The sequence below is a fragment of the Eschrichtius robustus genome, chromosome 3, assembly GCF_028021215.1.
Source record: "Eschrichtius robustus isolate mEscRob2 chromosome 3, mEscRob2.pri, whole genome shotgun sequence".
Classification (NCBI taxonomy): domain Eukaryota; kingdom Metazoa; phylum Chordata; class Mammalia; order Artiodactyla; family Eschrichtiidae; genus Eschrichtius; species Eschrichtius robustus.
Genome location: NC_090826.1, coordinates 161,948,303 through 161,974,631, shown reverse-complemented (window position 1 = coordinate 161,974,631; position 26,329 = coordinate 161,948,303).

Here is a 26,329-nt window from a genome sequence, read left to right as displayed (position 1 = left end):
CCGGCCTTCGTGGGCAGCAAATAGTAAAGGGCCAGGACCAAAGAACACGAGGGGACCCTGTGAACATGTGAAGCAAACCCCAAGGACCCCACAAACACTTGAGAGGATTTTGCAAAGTCAGATAGCCTCTAATTAAGGGTGTCAGGGCAAGAGCCAGTGAAATAGGGTTAGGTCAGTTGCTGGCGTCTTATTAGACCTCCACGCTGAGAGACAGAGTGGCTGTCTTAGTGTGTTCTAGCTGCTACAGCAAAATAGCACAGACTGTGCGGCTTATAAACAGCAGAAACTTATTTCTCGCAGCTCTGGAGCTGGAAGTCCAAGATTAAAGCACCAGCGTGGTTGAGTCTGGTGAGACCCCACTTCCTGGTTCATAGCAGATGACTTCTCACTGTGTCCTCGCGTGGTAGAAGGGGCGAGGGGGCTCTCAGGGGCCTCTTCTGCAAGGACACAAATCCCACTCATGAGGGCTCCACCCTCATGACCTAATTACCTCCCAAAGGCCCCATCTCCTAATACTATCACATTGGGGGTTAGGATTTCAACATGTACATTCCGGGGGGACACAAACATTCAGACCATAGCAGTGGCCATATACTTTATCGTCCCGGGTGGTTTTATTACTAAAGTAACTCAAGAACCTCCTTATTATAAACCATCCTTTCCTAGATTCTTGCTGTTTCATGACGAGAAGAAACTTTTTTCTTTTCCTATCACTCTGCTCGAATACATTTGATCAGATATTCTTTTCCAGCTCCTGGACAATCTCTTGGGCAGGGCCTATAACTTCTTCAGTCACGAAAGTCCCAAGCTTTCAGGAATTGGAATAGTCTCAAGTTTTTTAAATTTTTTTTTTAAAGAATCAATTTTACTTATTTATTTATTTTTGGTTGCGTTGGGTCTTCGTTGCTGCACACGGGCTTTCTGTAGTTGTGGCGAGCAGAGGCTACTCTTCCTTGCGGTGAGCTGGCCTCTCATTGCGGTGGCCTCTCCTGTTGCGGAGCGCGGGCTCCAGGCGCGTGGGCTTCAGTAGTTGTGGCACACAGGCTCCATAGTTGTGGCTCACGGGCTCTAGAGCTCAGGCTCAGTAGTTGTGGCACACGGGCTTAGTTGCTCCGCGGCATGTGGGATCCTCCGGGACCAGGGCTCGAACCCATGTCTCCTGCATTCGCAGTCGGATTCTTAACCACTGTGCCACCAGGGAAGTCTCTAGTCTCAGTTTTGGATGTAAAGTCAGAGCTTTGTCTTCCAGCTGATTCAAAGCTGAGGTCTGACCAGCAGCCGTTGGGAAGCTCTGATCTCTCCTCTTGCTCCAGCTCCTTCGCTCGCTCGGCTGCCTCTGGGTTTTCCAGTGTTGGTAGGGGAAGAAATGATAGCAAACTGACACTTCTGATAGTGAAAGGGTACTACTAATAATTATGCTGGGGCAACTGGCCTAAGTGCACACTCTCCACCAGATGGGTGCAAAGCCATCCTTCAAGGTCTGTGTGGCTAGGCCATGGCCTGCTTTTGCAGCCATATTTGTCGTCACTCCCACTTCTGTGAGCAATGTTCCGGTGTTCGGGGCCAAGATATACTACCTCTCCCCACCCCTCCAGCTCCCCTAGGCTTCCTTGCTTCCTTGAGAAGCTGTGTGATAAAGTGTGAAGACACAAGACCAGGATGCTGGTGACCTGAGGAATTGAGCCCTAGCTCTGTTTCTTATCTGCTGTGTGATTGTGGGCACACAGCATGTCCTCCCTGAGTCTTGCCTTCTTTACCTATGGAAGGGGAATAATGCCATCTATTCCACAGTGTTGTGAGATTAAGTGATGTAAATTATGTGGACGTGTGATGTGAACTTCACATGACCGTTCAGATGCTAGGATTTCTTTCCTTGACATTTCTTTCTGGTCTCATCGGTTTCCAGAGGAAAAGGGAACCATGAAGTTAGTGTGGAGTAGTGGGGGGAATGGTGCAAGTATCTGTATTTTTATCTCTCTGACTCTCCCCAGCATTTATTCCTCATGTCCCCACCAGCTTACATGGGGAGCTTTACTTTCGGTGGCATGGAATTGTGCCCAGAGATTTGTCAGTTTTGTCCAGCTTTATCCTACAACAGTGCCTGGTACAGAGTAGGAGCTCAGTACACGTTTGTTGAGTGAAGGTAGTTTGTAACATAACAATAAGAAATATAATGATTGTGTTATTTCTAAGCCCATCGCCTACCTCCTTGTCTCCATTTGAGGGTCACTGCTCTGGGATTGTTCAAAACATATTTGTTGAGCCCAATTCTGTGCCTAATTCCAATGGCGGATGTGAGGAGGGACAGATACAGAGATGAATGAGAAGACCCTTGACCCTTAAAATATAAAGTGTAAAAGGGGAGGAAGGATACAAATGTAAATGAAAATAACCTTTCCCTTTACTTTCTCCAGATGAGAAAGTATTACAAGTGTCTCAGTGCTCAGAAAACACAAAAGTCCATATGTTTCATTGACCAAATTATACACAAAAATGTACATTAAAAAAAAAACTTTTTAAAACCCTCTTTTTGAAAATGCTTGATATTGCCTTTTTATTTTTCCTTTTAAGCTATCTGATAAAGCCTTGCCTGCAACATATTTCTCATTTCCTAACAGTAGACATTCCTAAAAATAACATCAGATACAAGCTTTTTATATTCTTACCCTGGATATTAACTTGCAGTGAAGATCCCTTAAAGTTTAAACAGCCATCTAGCTCAAAATGGGAATTATGAACAACCAATTACACTTGATTGCCAAAAGGGTCCAGGATCCTTGTGATGAATAACTTCTCCTCTCTGACTGTAAAGATTGAATGGATAGAACCTTTCAGCTGAAGACAGAAATGACTTCGTCTGTTAAATGTACACACAAATTCATAACAGGTAAGAAATTAACTAGAAGGAAACAGGACAACTGTGGGCAGGCAAGTTGGCCTTCAGAATAGGGAGATGTGGCAGCAGTGTAGTCTGAAGGGCTGCTAGAGAAACGACTCGAAATCAGTTGGAGAGCTAAGGAGGTAGCAGCGGGTTAGAAGAGAAATATTGACAAATGAGGCAGTTTGGATACTTTGGAAAGAGACTGATTTAAGAGCCACTGTGGGAGTCGGGGAGGCCAGGGAACATTGAATCTGGAGTGTCAGGCAGACCCTCGTCTGAGTTTTGTGTTCAGCCGAGAGACTGAGCACAGAGGAGAGCTGGTTCAGGAGCCTGGGTCCTAGTCCTGACTCTGCTAAGTGCCGGGGAGAGTCACTACAACGTTGTGACCCCAGTGTCCTCAGCTGGTGACTAGAGGATTAGGCTAGACCAGTGGTTCTCAGCCTTTACTATACATTAGAATCATCTAGGGAGTTTTAAAAATCCACTGCTGCCTGGGCTTCACCCCCTGCCCCAGACATTCTGAAGTAATTGGGGTAGGGCAGGGTGCAGGCATGGATGTATTTAAACAACTTTATGGAGATACAGTTCATATGCCAAAAAATCCACCCTTTGAACGTGTACAATTCAGTGGGTTTTAGGATATGTACAGCGTTGTATAATCATCACCTCTATCTAATTTTACAACATTTTTTCACCCGAAAAATAAATCCATGTGCCTATTAGCAGTCCTTGTTTCCCCCTCCACTAAGCCCTAGGCAACTAGTAATCTACTTTCTGTCTCTAAAGATTTGCCTATTCTGGACATTTCATAAATGGAATCCTATAATACATGGTCCTTTGAGATTGGCTTCTTTCCCTGAGTATAATGTTTTCAAGGCTCATCCATGTTGTAGCATGTGTCAATACTTCATTCCTTCTTATGGCCTAATACACCATATACTAAGCATGGATAGTTTTTAAATTACTTTTTAAAAAATAGACTCTATTTTGGGGGGAAGTTTTAGGTTCACAGCAAAATTGCGATGAACATACAGAGATTTCCCGTATCCTGCCCGCACACGTGCATAGCCTCCCCCGCCATTAACACTCCCTACCAGGTGATGCATTTGCTGCAACTAATGGATCTACAGAGGCAAAACATCATAATCACCCAGAGTCCATGGTTTCCGTTATGGTTCAGTCTTGGTGCTGTACATTCTGTGTGTTTGGACAAATGTGTAATGATGGGTATCCAACATCATAGGATCATACAAAGTAGTTTCACCCTAAAAATCCTCTGTGCTCCACCTGTTCATCCTTACCTCCCCTTGAACTCCTGGCAACACTGATCTTTTTACTGTGTCCATAGTCTTGCCTTTTCCAGAATGTCATATGGATAATTTTAAAGTTCTAATATGCAGCCATGATTAATAACCAGTAGATGATCATTAAGACCCTGCTGGGCTCCATGGTGCTTATGGGTGGGACAGGAGAGCCAACCAGGGCCTCTATCTGGCAAAGCCAGTCTCCAACAGTGCCGTGTCTGTGTCCTGACTTACAGGCGAGAGGGCAGCTCGTACCTCCAGTTGGGACCCTGTTTTGCAGTGAGGATGACCATTGCGCTCTGGGAGCTGGGCGTGTGTGAGTCTGTGGATGAGGAAGAGCACACCACGGCCCAGGCTGAAGACATCCCAGTTCAGTGTCTTTGTGACCAGAAGGTCACAGATAAGTCCTGAAAAAAGGTCAGAAAGGTGCTTCTAAATCCTGAAAATGATTTCATGGAGTTTAAGAGGCTCCCCCATTGCATAAAATACAGATTTAGTTGTGAAGCCATCCAAATAAATTCACTGGTTGAGCAAACTCGCAGCTGTGCCACGTTCCTCCTCTAGAGCCTTTGTTTGCCCCTTTGGCCTGTTGTCCATTCAGAAGACCCCAACTGGGTTCTTGCCAGTTACATGGGTTGGCACCAACCCACTGAAATTGCCATTCACTGGGTCAGAAAAGATGGTTGCAGCTGTTCCCATCTTGGTTGGGATCTTTATTGTAACCAGAGGTGTTTCAGCAGCTGTTTAGACCATTAATGGGAAGTGGGTTAATACTTCTGTCCCTGCTTTTTTTTAACCTGGGAAGAAACTCAGTGCTTTTCAACACTATCACAAAGCAAGATGAAGATGAAAGAATGCACAAAACTCATAAATGCAGCCATGAAGTCACCTCCCATTATTCTGGGGTTACAGAAGGGACCCCTGGTTCCACTACTGCCCCCAGTAACCTGCTCTCCAATCAGCAGCTCTAGTGATCTTTGTAAAATATAAATCAGATAATGTTTCTTCCTCTCCTTGGTTTAATAACCCCGCAGTGGCTTTCCTGTACTTAGGATGGAATCCAAGACACTTAATCTGGTTGAAAAATCCTGTGGTATCTGGCCCTTTGCACTTGCTTTTCTCTCTCTTTTCCCACCAATTTATACACAATCTGCTGTCTCAGTGTCAATGTCTTTTCCTCAGAAATGCCATCTCTTTCTCCTTTACCCACTGTCTAAGCTAAACCCCATTCTTCCTTTTTCTTATGGCATCCTTTGCTGGCTTCACACAGCTCCTCACCATTTGTGAGTCTATGTTTCTCATGTTAGTTTAACAACCTTCCCCCCACCAGACTGTAAGCTCCACGTTGGATTTGTGCCCACTCTGTTCTCCTGTGCAGTGTCTGGCTATGATTTCATACTCAGAAATACTTGTTGAAGAAGTGATCGAATGCGTTGGTGCATGGAGGGATTCCTGGGATTCCAGAGTCCTGGGGTTGGGGTGTTATTCAGGGCTGCAACGGCTCGGGAGAGCTATGGATATGAGGAAAGGAGGGGCGTGAGGCCCAGGGATGTGATAGTTACCTACAAACAGTGAAAGAAACAGGAGGCCAATGGATGGTGAGTGGGTGTTTAGGACCAGGGAACAAAGGGTCAGACACCAAACAACTTGTCAAGAAAACAGATTCATGACACAAATGATGCCCTTACAGCCAAGGCAGCTCCGATAGGTGGGGCAGGAAGGGTGTGTTAGGGAGAAGGTAGGAGACCACCGAAGCTCTGTGCGGAGTTTAGGGCAGCTCCCTGTGCCTTGGAACACTGCTCTGTAATCTGGGAATCTGGATGAAAGGTCAGAGGGAGCCTGGTGGATATTGCTACCATTGGAGTCGTAAGAGACTCTCCTCCTTCCACTGAGCACCAGCATGTAAACCTGGCGTTCCAGGGAGCTACCTCCTCTACAGGTAATTTCAGGCACGGAGGATGGTCAGAGGCCATGGTTGCCCAGGAGCCCAGACTGACACCCAGTGCAGGGAGGGGAACATACCTTAAAGTCTTCTCAGAGGCCAACAGTGTGCGCGAGCCGTGGTCGGGCACCTCCACATCTGGACTGCAGAGGCATCATGAGGTATTGGAAGGCTTTCGTAGGCAGAATAGTGGCCCCTTCCCAGCGGTGGTCAGATAGACATGTGACGACAGAAGCTGAGTCAGAGATGCAACACTGCTCAGCTTGAAGACTTGTGGGCGGCCTCTAGAAACTGGGAAAGGCAAGGAAAGGGATTCTCCCCTTGCCCAAAATATGACGTCCAACTCAGGTGTTTATAATCAGTTCATAGCTCCTCCCAGTCCATATGAAATTTACCAATCAGGGGACAATTTTAACATAAGCAAAGTTGCCTGGCGGTTATAGTTGACATTCCCATTCTATCTGGTTTCCCAGGTGTGGTAGGCAGAATAATGAACGGCTTCCTGAGGATGTCCACCCCCTAGTCCCTGGAACCTGTGAACATGTTACCTTACATGGCAGAGGGGAATTAAGGTGGCAGATGTGATTAAGGTTATTAATCAGCTGACTTTAAAATAGGGAGATTATTCTGGATTATCTGGGTGGGTCCTTGGAAGTAGAAGAGGGAGGCAGGAGCGTTGGTGTCAGAGGGATACAATGTGGGGAGGACTCAACCGGACACTGCTGGCTGTGAAGGCAAAGAGGGGTCACGAGGCAAGAAATACAGGAAAAGGCAAGGAAATGGATTCTCTCCTAGAGACTCAGAAAGGATTAGCCCAGCCAATGATTGATTTCCATCCAGTGAGACCTGAGTTGGACTTCTAACCAACAGAACTATAAGATAACAGCATTGTGTAGTTTAAAGCTGCTAAATTTATGATAATTTGTTACAGTCATTAGAAAACTAATACAAAAACTCACCAGACCGAGTGTGGGTTAAAAATCTCAGCTCAGGTATAGACAAGTGTTACTGAACCAGGTTCATTTTGCCCAGCGCACAGCAAGCCAAAACACAGAGACACCGAGGTTTGCAGCAAAGAGAGGGTTTATTCGCGAGGCAGCCATGTGAGGAGATGGGAGAACACATCTCAAATTCACCTCCCCAGAGCAAGGGGATCGGAGTATTTATGGGACAAGGAATAGAGAAGCAGGGCGGCCTGAGGCATTGGAAGCGAGGGAAAGGTGATTGGATAAAGGTGTGGTAATCATTCTGTGCAGTGTAACTAGGCTACATACAGGCCTCTGCACATTCACAGGGGCACCAAGTGGACACTCGCACATGCCCAGTTGAAGCGTCGGTGGTTCTACCCAGTCTCAACCAGCTCGGCTCCAACCAACTAGACACTGCTGACTCCAAGCTCCTAGAAAACAACACGGGCAAACATCTTATTGTTTGGGCTACATGTCGCTTGGAGGACGTGCAAGTCTTAAAACGACTTTGATTAGTGAAGGCAGGTGAAATTGGATTTGACTAATCATTACCCAGGGTTTCACAGGTGTCAAATCATATGTTATATGTCAATTATATGAGGCCACAAGCAGTTCCCCCTGGGAGATGAGACGGCGGGGGCAGGGGCAGGGTGGAAGGCCAGAAGTTCCAATGATATTGTCTGCTGGGCTTAGGTGTAGATGTATTGATATATCCTGTAGGTCTTTACCTCTCCATTCTGCAAATATTTATTGAGGACTGTATTAGTTTCCTAGGGCTGCTGTAACAACTTACCACAAGTTTGGTGGTTTACAACAACAGAAATTTATTTTCTATAGTTCTAGAGGCCAGAGTTTGCAATCAAGGTGTCAGCAAGACCATGCTCCCTCCGTATGCTATAGGGAAGAATCCTTCCCGCCTCTTCCAGCTTCTGAGGGCCCCAGTTATTTTTTGTGTGTGACAGCACAACGCCAACCTCCGTCTTCACATGGCCTTCTTTGTGCCTCTGTGTGTCATTTTCTGTCCCTTATAAGGAGACTCATTGGATTTAGGACCTACCCCAATCCAGTATAATTTCATCTCAATTCTTATCATAATTACATCTGCAAAGACTATTTCCAGATAAGATCACATTCTGAGGTCCTGGCTGGACATGAATTTTGAGGACACCCTGCTCAACCCAGCACAAGGATTTATTATGTCTCAGGCACCCTGCTAGGTTCTGGAGGAGGAACGTCCTTAAATAAGAAACTAAAGAAGCCAGCAAGCAAACTAGGGTTGTGATAAGTGCTCTGAAGGCCATGAGCAGGGGCATCCATGGGAATCAGTGTGGGTGGCAAGGAGGCCTTAGAGAGGGTGGTCAGGAAAGTCCAGTCTGCAGAGCAGAGCTGAGCTCCAAAAGCCAGTGAGGACCAGCCGCACAAAGGTGAGCAGGAGAGCCTGCACCTGATGGACGGGAGGAGCAGAGGCCCTGGGGAGCTGAGGGGCTTGGCAAGTTCCCAGGGGAAGAAATCCAGTGAGACTGGGGCAGGGGGAGAGTGAAGGCAGTGACATGAACTGAGCTTGTCTAGAGCAACCTTTAAGAATTTGGAGTAGGAGAGAAGACATTAGACTGCATGTCTGAAGGTTCCCTCTTGCGGTGGCCTGGAGGATGGGGGGTTGGGGGGAGGCAGGGAGATAAAACAGGACATTACTGCAGCCTTCCTGGAGAAAAGAGGCTGAGAGCCTGGGCAGTTCACATGTACCCAGGGATGGAGCCGGGCGGCTGGGAGAGGCACCTGGTGGAAGAATGGACGGGATTGAGTTGGTGAATAGACTTGGGGTGAGGGAGGAGGAAGAGCCCAAGAGGCCTTCCAGAACAGGGTTTCGATGACTGGGTAAAAACCAGTGCCATTTACTGCAAGGGAAATGCAGGAGAGAAAATGCCCAGTCACTTGGGACAGCTCGGAAAACACTGGGCGTGGAGCCCAGAAGGCCACCAGGGAGCTGCCACCCTGCACAGTCCTCCTCCTGTGCTGCCCACACCTACCTCAGGTCCAGGCAGGTCGGGACCACCACTGCGCCCTGTGTGGATGGCTGTTCTTTGCCCTCCGTGCGGCCCAGAGCGGGGAGACGGAGGGAGAGCAGCCCAATCGCTTGCCAGCCATGACCAGGCGGTGCCCATCGTTTGTCGGGTGTTTAGAATTATGGACAAGAGACTTCAGGTCCCACTGAGGTTCTCTAGAGGGAGGGAGGGAGGGAGGCCACAGCCATTGAGGAAATATTTGAAGAAGGTAAACATCCTGATCAAGCTCACACAGCCAGTAAGTTGCAGAGCCAAGACCCAAGCTTAAGTTTCCTGATCTGGGCAACTCTCTTCTCTTTCCATGGCCCTTTGTCACTGGAGAAGGGCATTGTGGAAAACAGGTATCAAAGTCCAAGGGGTGCTGGGGTGGTTCAGGGTGAACATTGACACAGGCCTGTTTCCATTAGGTCAGTTTGATGCAAAAGGATGTCAGTCTGTTTCAGAGACCCTGCTTCTTCCATGAGGATTGGTTTCAAGAGGGTTGGGTGTAAGGGAGCTCTTTCTGGAGTGCTCATATGATGTTTTTTGAAAGACCTTCTTACACTGCCCCTCTTTTATTCTGCTTCCAGGCAGAATCAAATCAGGCACGGAATCAAATTGATCACATTCATGAATTCATAGAATGAAAGGAATTGTCCTTACAAGACTCTTCTATTTTTAATTAGTTATTATTTTCTCCCTTAGTCCCCCAGCTGCAATCCCATTACCCTCCTCCTTCCCTGCCCCTCTTTGCATACCTAGACATATATTTACTGCAACTCCTTCCACTCCCCCTTCCACCACACCCACGTATGGCGACATCCTTGATAATATACAGTGTTGTTTTGTATGCTGTTTTAAAACTCTTATAAATATTGTACTATAAATATTCTGTTCCTTACATTTTGGGCTTAACATTATGATTTTGAGATTTATACATGTTTTATGTAGTCTGGGTAATTTCTTCTGTCTACTGCAAAGTATTTCACCAAATACATACAACATATGTTGCTTGTTCATTTCCCTGGGAAGGGGCCCTAGGTTGTTTCCAACTCTGTGACACATCCAACTCTGTATGAACCTCTTTATACATATTTCTTTGTGAACTTGTGATGATTTCTCCAGTGTATAAACCCAAGGCTGGCTTTCCTGGGTTCTAGGGATACACATAGAAAACACCCTTCAAAATGGCTCACCAGCGACCTTTGAACCAACAATGCTCAAAGGTCACGTTTCCCCACACCCTTGCCAGCATTTGATATTGTCCAACTCTCTAATTTTTGCCAACTTGATGCCCATAAAGTGGCATTTTGTTAACTCAGTATGATTCTCCCAAAATCCTAATGTCCATAATCATCTTCGCTAGGACTGAAGGGAACGTAATTAATGTATCAAGTGCTGTGCTAACTGCATTTCTATTATATGTACCTTATAGCCTTTCTTTCCCTGACTTAAGTTCATAAGTGCATGATAAAAGTGCCTGCTTCACAGTGTTGTTGTGAGGCTGATCTAAGGGTCTGGCCCATAGTGCTCAATAGAGGCAAGTTATTCTTATTGTCATAATTACTGTGAATATAAAGTAATTAGCACAATGTTTGGTACACAGCATTCCAGCAGAGTTTAGGCTCCATCAGAAAAGGGATTTTGTGTCTCTTGTGCACAGCTGTATCTCCAGCACCTAGAAGAACGTTTGGCCCACAGTTAGTGCTCAGTAAGAATTTATTAAATGAATAAATAATAACTGTAAGCTTCTATAACGATGGTGATGATGCATATAAAGTAACTAGCACAGTGGATGGAACATAGGCCTCAATAAGTGTTAGCTAACACACGTTAGCTCTTATTATCATTAACTCAGGTCACAAAGACCCCATGTTGGGACTTCCCTGGTGGTCCAGTGGTGAAGAACCTGCCTTCTAATGCAGGGGACATGGGTTTGAGCCCTGCTTGGGGAACTAAGATCCCACATGCTGCGGGGCAACTAAGCCCGCATGCCACAATTATTGAGCTCAGAGGCCTCAACAAGAGAGCCTACGTGCTGCAAACTACAGAGCCCACGTGCCCTGGAGCCTGCGTGCCACAACTAAAGAGAGAAAACCCGCATGCCACAACTAGAGAGAAGCCTGCGCGTTGCAACAAAATGTTCCGTGTGCCGCGACTAAGACCCAACACAGCCAAAAAAATAAATTAAATAAATAAATATTTAAAAAACAAACAAACAAAGACCCAGTATCTTTGCTGTTGCTTTATTCACAGGAAGGAATTAGGCCACTAATTCTCAAAATTGCTTGCACTCTGGGATCATCTGGGGAGACGTAAAAGTAAGTGTTAGCTGGTCAGCCTCCCAATATACAACTCACCTCTTGTCTCTCATCACAAAATACTAATTAATTTACAAAAGGAAAAAGAGTACTTTTACAGTAGAGAAGCCTGGCAGACACCATCTTAATCAAGTGATCAAAGTGGATGTCATCAGTAACACGACAAATAAACATAGTGGGCCACCCAACAGGATGCAATGAGAACATAGCGTCATTTCTGTGATATTCTTGTCAAAGATGAATAAACTAAATCCCCTCATAAGGAAATATTGAACAAACCCAAATTGAGGGACATTCTACAAAATAATCTTCAAAAGTATCAAGGTCTGAAAGTCAAGGAAAGGCTGAGGAACTTTCCAAACTGAGGGAGACTAAAGCCACCTGACCGATAACTGCAACTCATGATTCTGAATTGGACCCTTATCTGTAAAGAATGTTATTAGGACAATTAGTGAAACTTGAAATCTGAGGATTAGTTAGTAGAGATATAACAATGTTAATTTCCTGATTTGCAGTTTTTTACTGAGGTTATATAGGAGAATGTCTTTGTTTGGGGGAAATAGACACTAAAATGTTTGGGGAAGGTGGCACGCTAGGTTGGCAAATTACTCTCATTTGGTTCAGGAAAGAGTTTTTTTGTATTGTGTTTGTACCTTAGGCAGTTTGGGCTGCTATAACAAGGTACCACAGACTGGGCAGCTTAAACAACAGAAATCTATTTCTCACAGTTCTGGAGGCTGGAAGTCCAAGGTCAGGGTGCCAGCATGGTTGGGTTCTTCGTGAAGGCCTGCTTTCTGGTTTGCAGGTGGCTGTATCCTCACGTGGCAGAGAACAGAGAGAGGCAGCAAGTCCATGCGCCTCTTCTTATAAGGGCACTAATCCCATTCCTGAAGCTCCACCCTCATGACCTAATTACTCCAAAGGCCCCTCCTCCTGATACCATCACATTGTGGGTTAGGGTTTCAATAGATGAATTTTGGGGGACACATTCAGTCCATAGCAACTTCCAACTTTTTTGTAAATTTGTACTTGTTTGAAAAAAAATTATTAAAAATTCTGGTTGGTTCCAATTTAAAGCTGATTTAATTGGTATGGGGTATAGACTAGTCTGCAAGTTTTAAAAAGTCTCCCCAGTCGTCTTATGTGTTGCCAAGTTTGAAACGACTAAGTTAGATCTTTTTTGCAAGATGATCAGTTAATTTTCTGTGATGAATTATTTCCCATTTTCTGAAAGCCTTGCACTGGGCAGTGTTTCCAGAGGGTGGTGGGCCATCACCATCCCTCCCTGTAAGCTCAGGAAAAGGCCAACCTTTGTGAAATGGGTGAGGGTGAGTTTCTCTCTTGGGTGTGTAAGTGCCAAGGGTACCTCTATGGACCAGCAACACCTTGACTCCTGCAATTGACTGCCCCACATCATGGAAAGGATCTCAGATGATGGCTGGCAAAGTCACTTGTCAGGTGAGACTGGAGTTCAAGTCCTGGCTTCACCCCTCACTGGCTGGGTGACATGGGTTATTCACTTCAGTTCACAAGCCTTAGATTCATCCTGCATACCTCTTCATAGGATTATTGTGAGGATTAAATGAAGTCATTAGGGCATGAAAATCACCTAGTACAGTGCCCAGAATGGAATAAGCATTCAATTCACGCTAGCTATGTAATATAAGTATAATGTAAGAAATTTTCTGATTTCCTGAAAATATTAATATTACCAAGAGTTTTTGAGTGTGTGTGTGTGTGTGTCCTGGGAGATGTTGCAGGCCAAGAAGGAGAATAACGTGCTGACAGCTACATCAGTTAAGAGAGCTAAGACCCCAAGTGGGTGGGAATAACCTTGCCATCTGTCCTTCCCTCCCTGCGGGCAGGCCTGGCAAACTCTTGAGAGGTGAGTGTGGGTCCCAATATGGGGGCTAACTGTGCCCAAACTCCCTTTGGCTACAATCTCTTCATGACTCCAGCAGTAGAGAAAATCCCTGCTCTCAGGAGGTTTAAGATCCAGAGGGAAGTGGCGAAATTAGTGGAGAAAAGAGGGCAGCAACGGCAGGAAGAAGCCCCCAGGACAGTCTAATCCGCCTTTTCATCTGAAGGTTTTGAAGGGCAGAGAGAGTCCACTTTTGACACTGTGTCTTTGGCTCGGATCTTGCTAGTAGAGAGCTGCGGAGAACAGTTGTTTGAAGGGGAAAGGAGGTTAATTGTTTTAACTTGAGCAGAGCAAACTTGGAAAGTGAGAAATCCTCCCTCTTCCAATAGGCCTCTGGTCCAAAACCACACCTGGCCTCGCATCCTTCTAATGATAATCCCTACAGAGTTCCAGGTGTTCAGCCCAGTGACTGATGGTGAGCCCTGCCGAGTTCAGAGGGACAAGATGGAGGCTATATATAAATCCAACAAAGTTTCAAAAGGTAAAAGACGCATGACCGATTACGAAAGCTTATATTGCTCTGGGAGAGTGCCGAAGCTTTATTTCTGCCCTGGCTGATATGTTGTTCTGTTCCCTCTTGGAAGACAAGGCAGTCTCTAGGCCACAGTTCCTCATCTGTGAAATGGGGTGAGATTATCCATCCTGTGGGACTCATCCTGCGTGAGGCACCTCTGAAGTCTCCAGAGCACAACAGCACAATGCACTCTGAAGAGCTGGTGCCAGTATTCCCAATGGCAAAGGCATCAGGGCCAGCTGACGCCTCAGGAGGCGTCTGAGAGACCAGTGGGGGAGAGCTGGTGGCGGGCCACACCTGCGAGCCTTGTGAGGGTTGCCAGGAGGACTGCACGATGGCAGCAGCTGTGGGGCGAGGTCAGCGGGCAGCCCAGGCAGGAGTCGGGCAAGACGGGGCCCCTTGGAAGGTGGCGGCTGGCATCCGGCTCTGCTCCCAGCCTCTGTTGCCATCACCGAGCCACACACGTCGACAGGAGGAGGCCAGCACTTGATGATGCCAGCAGGGAGGAAACTCGGAAAAGTCGAGAAAGGTGAACGCAGAGCCACTCAACAAGATCCAAGCTCTAGAATTAAGATGTGCCCTCTTAGAGCTGATGGTCTGGGGCCAAGCACAGGCTCTCCAGAGGGGCGAGGGCTAAGAGATCACCTTTCCTAATCCCTTTATTTTATACAAGTGGGAACTCAGGCTCGGAGAGTATTGGTGGCTTGCCCAAAGCCTCACAGCTAAATAGCAACAGAATAACCAGTCATTTCCTACTTGTTTACTCTTTTCAGTATAACTTAGTCTCCCTAAATGGTTCAGCATATGCCAAACTTTTGGAATTTTCTTTCTCCCGAATAAAGGTAACTTCAAGAGGTGCTGTGGCCTAGTGGATAGAACGAGGAGTGGAACTCTGATCTTTTGGGTTCTTGCTTGTACTCTGCTCCGAACCAGAAGATGGTCTTAGAGATGGCATTTAGTGCAATAATTTAAAGCTTGGCTTAACCTCAAAGTCTTCCCCAGTGCCTTGGGGGTGGCAGGCGGGAAGTGCACCCACCCTGGGGGAGCCCTGACCCTGAGGGGGGAGGTGGTGTGTTGGTTCTGGCACACAGCCAGGCATTGTGACGGCTGTGGTTAACATAGTCCTGAGTGTGCCTTTCAGGTAACTACCCTTCAGCCCAGTCTCTGGACACACATTTCATAAGCAAAACAAGGCGACCTTCCAGGGAGCCCATGGGCTGTAATCACTCTTCCTCCAACCTCAAGGCCCCATTGGCAGCCACTGCCCCATGATGGGCATCGTCAGGAGCTGTGGTGACAAGCCCGGTGGTAGGAGTGGTGGCAGCTTGGCCTAGTGTGACCACAGCAACCAGGCCAGGGGGCACCTAACCAGCCCACAACAGCAAAGGCCCCTCTTGAAGGGGAGGGTCCCTCAACTTCACTGAATTATCAGCCCGCAGCCTCGGAGTGATCCCGGGTGCTGCTTCTCACCTGTGGTCGGATGATCTGGAGTAAGTCACTTTACATCTGAGCTTCAGTTCCCCAAACTGCAAAATGTGCAATAACATCGTAGACTAATGGGGGTCATGGTAAGAACTCAATGAGATAACATGACAACAATACCTAGAATAGTCCTAGAATCTCAGGAGTCACTCAACAAGTGATATTTCCTTCCATTTTCCTCTTAGCATTAAATATCATTGAAAGTGTCACCCACGCTCTTGGTTGTCTTCCATTTGGGCAAATAATCACATCAAACACACACACACACACACACACACACACACACACACACACACTCTGTCTCTCTCTTATACACAATTCGAGAAAGAACCCTAGCTTGTCAGTGCTTACAGGCACTGTGGAAACGCCCAGGATGGAGCTCTCATCACACAGGTGAGGGGCTGGTGCCCTGAGAGACAGCGCGGCTTGGCCAGGGTTGTGCGGGCACAAGTTGCATAGCTTGTACTCCTGCTAAGTCACGTCATGGTCTCCAACTTAGTTGTGGGATGTTTTGGGAGTGCAAGCTGATGGCAAGAAGATGAGCTTTGCCTCTTAGATATCAGGGCCAGGGAGGGGGCACACTGCTGGTGCACTAACTGGCTGACCCAGAATGTCTGATATAACTCCTTCCTCAAATATTTTTGAGATCGTAACATGTCATCCTGGCTTTGCACTACTCAACCTGGCAGCAGAGAGATTTGAAATTTTTCTATTACAATCTTCTCTGTATGATGATGAGGTTTCCTCAATTTTGTGCGGTTAGTGGGACAGGGGGCAGTAGTCAAGGTCTTGGAGAATTTGTCCTTGCTTACACTAGGTAATTCATGTAGGACACAGAAAGGTGGTGCCATCACACACAAGCACACGCTTGCACATACGTGCACACGCATGTTCTCTCCAGCATGATTGCCAGCACATCTATCATCCAGCTGTCACCTCTTTGACTTGGTAAAAGAGAATACACAAAAGTGAAATAAGAAGAAATCATCTGCTAGTTCAAAGCCCATTTCAGAAGGGAACCTAAATATATTTTTTCTCCATTTCCTCTCTCTTCCCTCTGTTTTTTTCCTCTTTTCTGTCTTTTTTTTTCTGACAACACTGAAGATCCCCTAAAAGTGGTTAGATCCCTTCTCATCTCTGCTAAACGAATGCTGTCTCTACCTAAACCAGTATAAATAAATCAAGACCAAACATCACTTAAGGGCAACGTCCCTCTCACTCATCTCTCCTGTGTCTGCCAAGTAAACCACTCAACACAAACAAACTCCACTCCCACGCTTCAAAAGTGATGATGATTTTTCCTGATGATGACATTATTTTGCTCATTATGGAGAATTTGAAAATCATTTAGAAGTAAAACAAAGAAAAGACAAGTCATTTATAATCCCACAAACTCTGGAACAATCTGAGTTAAAATTTTAGTCTTTTTTTCTTCAAAGATCACTTATTAAAACAAAACACAGGGACTTTCCTGGTAGTGGGCAAGACTCTGTGCTCCCAATGCATGGGGCCCAGGTTCGATACCTGGTCAGGGAACTAGATCCCACACGCATGTCGTAACTAAGAAGTTCTCACGCCAAAACTAAGAGTCTGAGTGCAGCAACTAAAACCTGGTGCAGCCTAAATAAATAAATAAATAAATATCTTAAAACAAAACAAAACAAAATGCAAACTCGAACTAATACCAACAATGACATTTTGCATTTTTTTGTTTTCTGACATTAGAGCAGGAGCTTCTTCATGGCATTAAATAGACTTTGAAAACATAATTTTTAATGGCTGCAAATTATTTCCTTATTTAGCTCTCCCTCTATTTCTTTAACCAGATTCCTATAGTTGCATATTCAGGTTTCCAACTTTCCAATATTATATGTAATTCTGTGATTATCATCCATGCACACAAATTCCTACCCACATCTCAGACATCAACTGAGACTGACCAGGTGAAATGGTCTGAAAACTGCCAATTCTGAAGCTGGTGGAAGCTGAAGACATCTTCAAGGTTGCTGCTAATTGGTGGGGGCCTGGGTCCCCTGGCCTCCTCTTCCCTGGGTCTGGCCTTCCCCCTGGGCTGCCTTGGTCCTGGACCACGTTTACCCTGACAAGGGACTCAGATCCTTCTCTGGTTTTCACAAGAGAAAATCATTCACACGAAACAGTGATGTGTTTAGAAGACATTGGTGAAGATTGTGGGGGTCCCTGATGGTGCCACTTGGTGGTCCTTTCCCTCCCTCCCTCTTCTGCTCATCCTGGCCCAGTCCTTCCCTTCTGTCATGCAGTGCTGTGACCTTGTTGTCACAGGCATGGCATGAGGCCACCTGATACACAGGCCCTTAAGAGTGGGGCTCATCTTCTGTCTAAGCAATCTTCTTAACAAAGGCAGTTCTCACCCTAAGAGGAATTCTAGTGCAAGCATTGAATTCTCACATGTGGAAGAAGTTGGAATGTAGCAGGGGAATGTCTGGGTTGAACGGTATGAAAAGTAGGCATTGAAAGGTGTTTAAGGCCAAGAATTAGATGTGGGATAAGAATATAAATAACACAGGACTAAAACAAGTAATTTTAAAATTTGTATGGAAACACAAAAGACCCCGAATAGCAAAAATGATTTTGCAAAAGAAGAACCAAGCTGGAAGAATCATACTCCCTGACTTCAGACTACACTACAAAGCTACAGTAATCAAAACAGCATGGTACTGGCACAAAAACAGACACAGAGATCAATGGAAAAGGATAGAAAGCCCAGAAATAAACCCATGCACTCATGGTCAATCTATGACAAAGGAGGCAAGAATATACAATTGAGAAAAGACAGCCTCTTCAATAAGTGGTGCTGGGAAAACTGGACAGCTACATGTAAAAGAATGAAATTAGAACATTCTCTAAAGCCATATACAAAAAAAAAAAAAAAAAACTCAAAATGGATTAAAGACCTAAATGTAAGACTGGAAACCATAAAACCCCTGGAGAAAAACATGGGCAGAACACTCTTTGACATAAATCACAGCAATGTGTTTTTTGGATCTGTCTTTTAAATCAAAGGAAATAAAAGCAAAAAAAAAAAAAAAAAATGAGACCTAATTAAACTTAAAGGCTTTTGCATAGCAAAGGAAACCATAGACAAAACAAAAAAAAAACAACCTACTGAATGGTAGAAAACATTTGCAAATGATCTGACCAATAAGGAGTTAATATCCAAAATATATAAACAGCTCATACAACTTAATAAGAAAAAAAAACCCGATTTAAAAAATGGGCAGATGACCTGAATAGACATTTTTCCAAAGACAAACAGATGGCCAATAGGCACATGAAAAGATGCTCAACATTGTTAATCATCATAGAAATGCAAATTAAAACAAGAATGAGATAACACCTCACACCAGTCAGAATGGTTATCATCAAAAAGAACACAAATAACAAATGTTGGTGATGCTGTGGAGAAAAGGGAAGCCTCATACACTGTTGGTGTGAATGTGAATTGGTACAGCCACTGTGGTAGACAGCATTGGAGGTTGCTGAAAAAACTAAAAATAGAGCTGTCATATGACCAAGCAATTCCACTCCTGGGTATATATATGAAAAAAAAAAACCAAAACGAAAACACTAATTCAAAAAGATACATGCACCCAATGTTCATAGCAACATTATTTACAATTGCCAAGCTATGGAAGCAATCTAAGTATCCATCAACAGATGAATGGATAAAGAAGATGTGGTATGTATGTATGTGTGTATATATATCTCAAACAATGGAATACTACTCAGCTGTAAAAAAGAATGAAATTTTGCCATTTGCAATAACATGGACGGACTTGGAGGGAATTATGCTAAGTGAAATGAGTCAGACAGAGAAAGACAAATACTGTGTGATATCACTTATATGTGGAATCTAAAAAATAAAACAAACTGGTGAATATAACAAAAAAGGAACAGACTCACAGATACAGAGAACAAACTAGTGGTTACCAGTGGGGAGAGGGGAGGGGAAAGAGCATAGGCATAGGGGATTAAGAGGTACAAACTACTATGTATAAAATAAATATGCTGCAAGGATATATTGTACAACTCAGGGAATATAGCCAATATTTTATAATAACTATAAGTGGAATATAACCTTTAAAAATTGTGAATAACTATGTTGTACACCTGAAACTTATGTAATGTTGTACATCAACAGTACTCAATAAAATTACCAAAAACTAAAAATAAAAAACCAGCTCTTAGTTTCCAAAAGAAAAAAAAAAAAAAAAAAGAATATAAATAACGCCACAAGTATTTGTTTATGTTGCCAGACTCCAGAGTCACAATTTTAATGTGAACAGCTGACTTAGCCCAATGGCCTAGTCCTGGGAGTTCCATCTGCCTATAAATAACCTGAGAATCATCCATTAGAAATGATTATAGAAAACTTAAAGTCAGAAGAGATTCTAGTCTCCTCCTAAACCACCCCCTTACCCCCAGCCCCTCTCCCCCGCCTTGCCCAGGTGACCCAACAATATGTCATGTTGCCGGTGAGCGTCAAATCCTCTCTCCAGAAGGACCACCTATTAGTGCAGCCTTAGGACCAACTTTAGATGCTTCTAGAAATCTGTTACTTTTATGACTGATGTAAGTATTAAAATGGATATGAACTACGGAACAGGTAGATATTTCATCATATTAAGCTTAACAATTAAAAACGAACCTCTAGAAAAGCATGAATTCAGTCCCTCAGCTGCAAAACACGGAAGGCTGGCAGAATGAAGCTTTTGGAGGCTGTGTGAGCAGGGATGGAGCTCAAGGGGCACACTGGTGTCCTTGGTGAGGTCACTCAATTCAGAAGGTATTTATTAAGGTTCAGATGTGTTTCCAGACATGAGAGGCCCTGTGAGACCAGTAAAAGTTTTTAAGGAAAAACCCACTGGAAGGCTGGGGCCCAGCCTAAATCCCAGGGGAAAAGACACACGATAGGGACCCCATCCAAGAAGAAATGGTGGAGCCTGCAGGTCCTGAGGATGTGAGCATTCTGAGGCCAGTGGGGGGAAATGGAAGAGGAGCCCAGCTGGATAGGGCAGGAAAGGCTCTGTGGAAACATCAGGAGTTACTGGTGTAAAGTGCAGGCAGCAGCCCTCCCTGGGTCTTTTCTGTATGGGTCAGCCCCGCAGCCCGTTACTCTCCCCTGAAGGCTGCTGCCTTGGAGTCCACCAGTATCAGTTCTGTTAGCTGAGTTTGGTGTCTCTTTTCCATGGGGTCAGTTTTTTCTCAAGTAGTTGGCATCTCCTGGTGGGGCTCATAACCGCACTCAAGATCTCCTCATGGCTTGCCTGCACCCCTGGGCCCAGGGACTGCAGGGAAGGAGGTGGGCTGTGAGGTGGTGTGTCAGCTCGGAGGACTCTCTTCTTTTCAGGGGTGCACCTTTCCAACCTAAATGTCCCAACTAATGAGCCCCCCAAGTCTACCCCAAGCCAGTCACAGCGACAGATCCCCAGACCTGCTCTTTGTGCTTGGCCTGAAGCACCAGCAGGGGGCTCCACCTCTGTGGAGCTGTCCTCTGTCCTTTGTGCCTTGGGCTGTAGCTTCCTCTTTTAATCCCATCATTGCCTGCCATCTGGGTTTTGAGGATTTGACATAATTTCTAGATCATTAAGAGCACTCCCTTTCTTGGTTTCCTGTGCTCTTGTGATTTAAAAAATGTCTTTTTAAAAAATATTGTTTAGGGATTTTGTGGGTGGGAGGGAGAGGTAAGGCATGTGTTCTGGTGGTTATCATAAACAAGTCTCCCAGTAGAACAGTCTAAACTCCCAGTTCACATGAAAGGTGCTCTGCATCACTAATCATCAGGAAAATGCAAATCAAAACCACAGGAGATATCACCTCACACCTGTCAGAATGGCTATCATCAAAAAGATAGACAAGGATGTGGAGAAAAGGGAACCCTCATGCACTATTGGTAGGAATGTAAATTGGTGCAGCCATTATGGAAAATAGTATGGGGGTTCCTCAAAATATTAAAAATAGAACTACCATATGATCCAGCAATTTCACTTCTGGGTATGATATCTGCAGCCCCATGTTCATTGCTGCATTATTTACAATAGCCAAGACATGGAAACAACCTAAGTGTCCACCAATGGATGGATGGATAAAGAAGATGTGGTATATATATTCAGTGGAATATTATCCAGCCATAAAAAAGAAGGAAACCCTATCATTTGCAACAGCATGGATGGACCTTGAGGGCATTATGCTAAGTGAAATAAATCAGACAGAGAAAGACAAGTAATACTGTATGATATCACTTATAAGTGGAATCTACAAAAAGCCAAACTCATAGATACAGAGAACAGATTGGTGGTCACCAGAGGTGGCGACTAGGAAGTAGGGGAAATGGATGAAGGTAGTCAAAAGGTATAAACTTCCAGTTATAAATAAATTCTGAGATGTAGTGTATGGCGTGGTGACTAAAGTTAATAATACTGCATTGTATATTTGAAAGTTGCTAGGAGAGTAGATCTTAAAAGTTCTCACCACACACACAAAATTGTAACTGTCTAAACTTGTGGTGAAGGATGTTAACTAAACTTATTCTGGTAATCATTTCACAATTTATACATGTTACCAAATAATCATGTTGTACACCTAAAACTAATTACAATGTTATATGTCAACTCTATCTCAGAAAAAAAAAAAAAAAAAAAGAATAAACTTCCAGTTCAAAGGAAGGGTCTCTTCAAATGTATCAGATTCTTCTAAAAATTTCCTTTCCCTTTCCAGGGAAGAAAACTAGTTCTCTAGTTTTGTGTTATTAGTTTTGGACTCTGGTATAAAGTGCCACTAAGTTCTTCTTCTGGCCCAGATTCTGGGTGAAAACAAGCTAATGAGAGTTCACGTAGGGGGATTTGAGTGTAAAGATGAAGACACAGACAGACAGACAGATGGACAGAGAGAGCCTCCCAGGGCACTTGTAAGCTCCAGGACACAAATGACACTTAGAAGAGTGCAGGTGGGGATGGGGCTGATTTGGGGGGTCAGGTGAGGCATGATCCACACCCCATGCTGGGCAGTGGGCAGTGAACCCTCTGTTACATAATTAACTCATTCATTCAACCCACACACATTACTGGATGCCTCCTGCATAGTGAGGGAGGTGAGCATGAACAAACATCAGGACCCATACAAGTGCACCTTGTGAATCTCCCCAGGGTTCTCTGTGATTCCTTCCACAGTGCAATGCAACTCACAAATTAAGGCACACTCCTCTGCCCGACTACACTCACTTCAGGCACCAGCTGCGGGCTTGGGGGTTCTCAGGCCCTGCACACTCACCAACTGGCTAAAATCCAGAGGGTTCCCAGCACTACCTCAGGTTTCACAATTTGCTACAATGACTCACAGAACTCAGGGAAGTGCTGTAGGTATGATACAGTTCATTGTAAAGGATGCAAATCAGGACCAGCCAGGGCGAGGCCCGGGAGGGTCCTGAATGTGCTCTTCTGGGGTCCTCAGGATGCGTTACTGTGACGGCATGTCGATATGTGAGCACCCCTCAGGGAAGCTTGCCCAAGCCTTGGGTGGCCAGAGTTTTTATTGGGATTTAGTTATGCAGGGATGATTCACTGAATCATTGGCTACAGTGATTGAATCCCATCTCTCCTCCCCAGAGGCTGGGCTAACATCACATGGCTCAAAGGTCCAACTCTCTAATCACATGTTGGTCTTTCCCCCTCCAGACTCTTTTTTTTTTTTTTTAAGTCTTTATTGAATCTGTTACAATATTGCTTCTGTTTTATGTTTTGGTTTTTTTGGCCACGAGGCATGTGGGACCCTAGCTCCCTGACCAGGGATCAAACCCGCACCCCCTGCATTGGAAGGCGAAGTCTTAACCACTGGACCGCCAAGGAAGTCCCCCCCACCTCCAGACTCTTCACACCTGGGGAAGGCAGTACCCTCAACAGCCGGTTTGCACGGCTTGGAATTTGTCCTGGGGATGAAGGGGAAAGGTGGAAGGAATGACACAAGCCCCCATCCTGAAACTACCTAGGAACCCACCACGAGTCACCTCATTAGCATAAACTCAGGGGTAGCCTGAGGGGCCACCATGAATAACAAGACTTCTAGGACTCCAGAATGTCCAAGGGTTGAGAGGCTTCCCACCAGCAACCAGGGACAAAGGTCAATCAAAATCTTTATTATACCACACGTACCACCTTTCCTCTACTTCTTCTCCTTAAACTTTTGTAAGATATGGTATACAGGACAGGTATTTTAACCACTGGGATATGAATAAGTGCATCCTAAATAAATCTTTTTAAAAATCCTAAAAATAGGGCTTCTCTGGTGGCGCAGTGGTTGAGAATCTGCCTGCCAATGCAGGGGACATGGGTTCGAGCCCTGGTCTGGGAAGATCCCACACGCCGCGGAGCAACTAGGCCCGTGAGCCACAACTACTGAGCCTGCACATCTGGAGCCTGTGCGCCGCAACAAGAGAGGCCGCAATAGTGAGAGGCCCGCCACCGCGATGAAGAGTGGCCCCCACTTGCTGCAACTAGAGAAAGCCCTCGCACAGAAACGAAGACCCAACACAGCCAAAAAAATAAATAAATAAATAAATAAAATTTTAAAAAAATAAAAAAATAATGGAATTCCTTTAAAATAAAAAAATCCTAAAAATAAGTGTATTTACCCAAATACACGAATTCACTGGTTCGTGTTTGAAGCTGGCAGTGCCCCCGCTTCCACTGTTGCCCATCATGGCTGACCGTGTGGACATGAGAGTACCCAGTCCTGCGCGCATTCTGACACCCCGCTCTCTGACCTTCTGCAGTCTCTTGCACGTGACTGGCACCCAAACCCACATGCTTGAAATTACAAGGTCCATCTTCTTCAACACATCCCAGAAAACGAATAATTCTGTCAGCAGTCTCATTGTGCCAACAATCGCCTTCGCCTTGTCAGATCATATGAACTTCAGCTCAGAAAGTCTGGCCACCATACCTCTGATTCCTACTCTCGTTTGGCTGATGTAAGTAGTTTATACGGTGCAGAAAAACTCTGAAGAAAAATCTTCCGCTCTCGTACCTTCCGGAGGGAAGACCCTGACTGCTACCCCCTCCCAGTGACAGCAGGAGGAAGAAGCACCTCCTCAGCGGTGGCTGAGGAACAAGCCGCAGGCTCTGTCCACAGGCTGGTCTCTGGAAGATTCTGGGGCAGCCCGATGAGGGTTAGGTGGGGATGAGTGACCTCTCTGACTGTGGAGTTCTGGCACGGCACTCTGAGGCCTTGGGAAGGAGACCCTCATTCTGCAGGGTAGGGGCGTGACCTTTCCCTTCCGTCCCGCTGACCTGCCACGGGATCCTCCTGGAGCCACAGAGCCCTCCTCTGTTCCCGTCTCCCGCTAACACGCAGGCTCACTCATGACATTCAGGAGTCCAAAGGTGGCTGCCTGAGGACAGGCCTAGATGAACAAAATTTGGAAACAGGTGGAAGCAGAGCCCAGCCTGGGGGGGCAGAAGGCCTAGAAATCTGAGTCATAGCTCCTTACCACTCATCCAAGGATTTGATGTCCCTTTGGCAGGCATGCTATTTTCTCTTTGCAAAACTATTGATCTTGCTGCCAAATGTGCGCTAAGCCTTCTTCCTGCATCAGTGAGACGAGTGATAAACTGTGTAACTGGAGGACAAAAGGGGCCAGCCCGTGGGTGGGTAACCTCTGAGCTCAGGCTAGCGTTTTGGACATTTTTATCAGTAGACCCAGCCCTGGCTGGTCCACCAACCCAGGCAGGGTTGAAATTTAGCGTGAGGTGAGGACTACAATATTTGGGTTTGTTCACCAAGTCCAGAGCAAGGCACCAGAAATTCTTGGCTTCCTCCAAACAGCTGCACAGAAGCAGCGGCCAAACCCATCTTGTGTTTGATGAGTCATTCCGCGTCAGCCCTGTGCCGCGCAGGCTTCTATGGGTGCTTCCTCAGCGGCTGCCTCTGGCTTGGGCTTTTTCCAGAAGAGGAGGTAGCCAAATACTCAGGCCCCAGTACTAATGGGTGCTTTGCGATTCCAGGTAAGTAGAGTTTAACCTCCAAAGGTTCATCTGTGTTCCTCGTTCCTCATGATCTCGCTGGCCCTATGAAAAAAGGCCGAAGAAACTGGTTTTACTTAAATCAGGAAAGTGAAAGCTAAGGAATTTGACAGTCTGTGCATTTCGGAAAGCAGGTAACAGTGTGAAGTCCTTCTCCCTCTTATCCGAAGGCTCAGGCTTTAATTTATAGGAGGTTAGGCAGCAAAACAGGCTGTGAGTCTCAGAAAGGTCTTACCAATATAATGAGATAATCTACTTCTTCAGAGATTTTAAAAATATATTTATGTGTATTTGTGTATAAGGTTTACAAGTCGCTTTTTATATGCAGTCTTATTTAAGCTTCACAAAACTCTAAGAGTCAAACATTTATTATGACCTCCACTTTACAGATGAGAAAACAGGTTCATAAAAATGAGAAGATTTGCTCAAGCATGATGCCACAAATAGTTGATGGGCGCTGAGCTACAGAACAACATTCTGACTCCATATCAATCTATGTTTTCCCTGAACAATCCAATCTATCTTCTCGAGATGTCTTAAATGAAAGCCTGTATAAATATTTGGAAGATTCCTTCAAACAACCTGTGTTTTACCATTCTTAGAAGTTGATTTTATCTAAATTTGCACATCCTGAAGACAGCCACAAGATGGCAGGGTAGCCTTGGCGATTGGGGAATTGGCTCTGTCCCTTGCACCAGTAGAGGGCTGTAGTTCCTTATTTCAAAAAGTGAGAAATGAAAACAAAAAGAAAATCAAAACAAAACAGTAAAACTTCAGTGACTACACTGAAGAAATGGGATGGTGGGAGGTGTGTTTTTCTTTTTTCTTTTTCTTTTTTAAGTTAGGCAATGAGAGTTCAAACAAACAAGTCTCCATTTTCACCACTGTGTTTGCTTTTG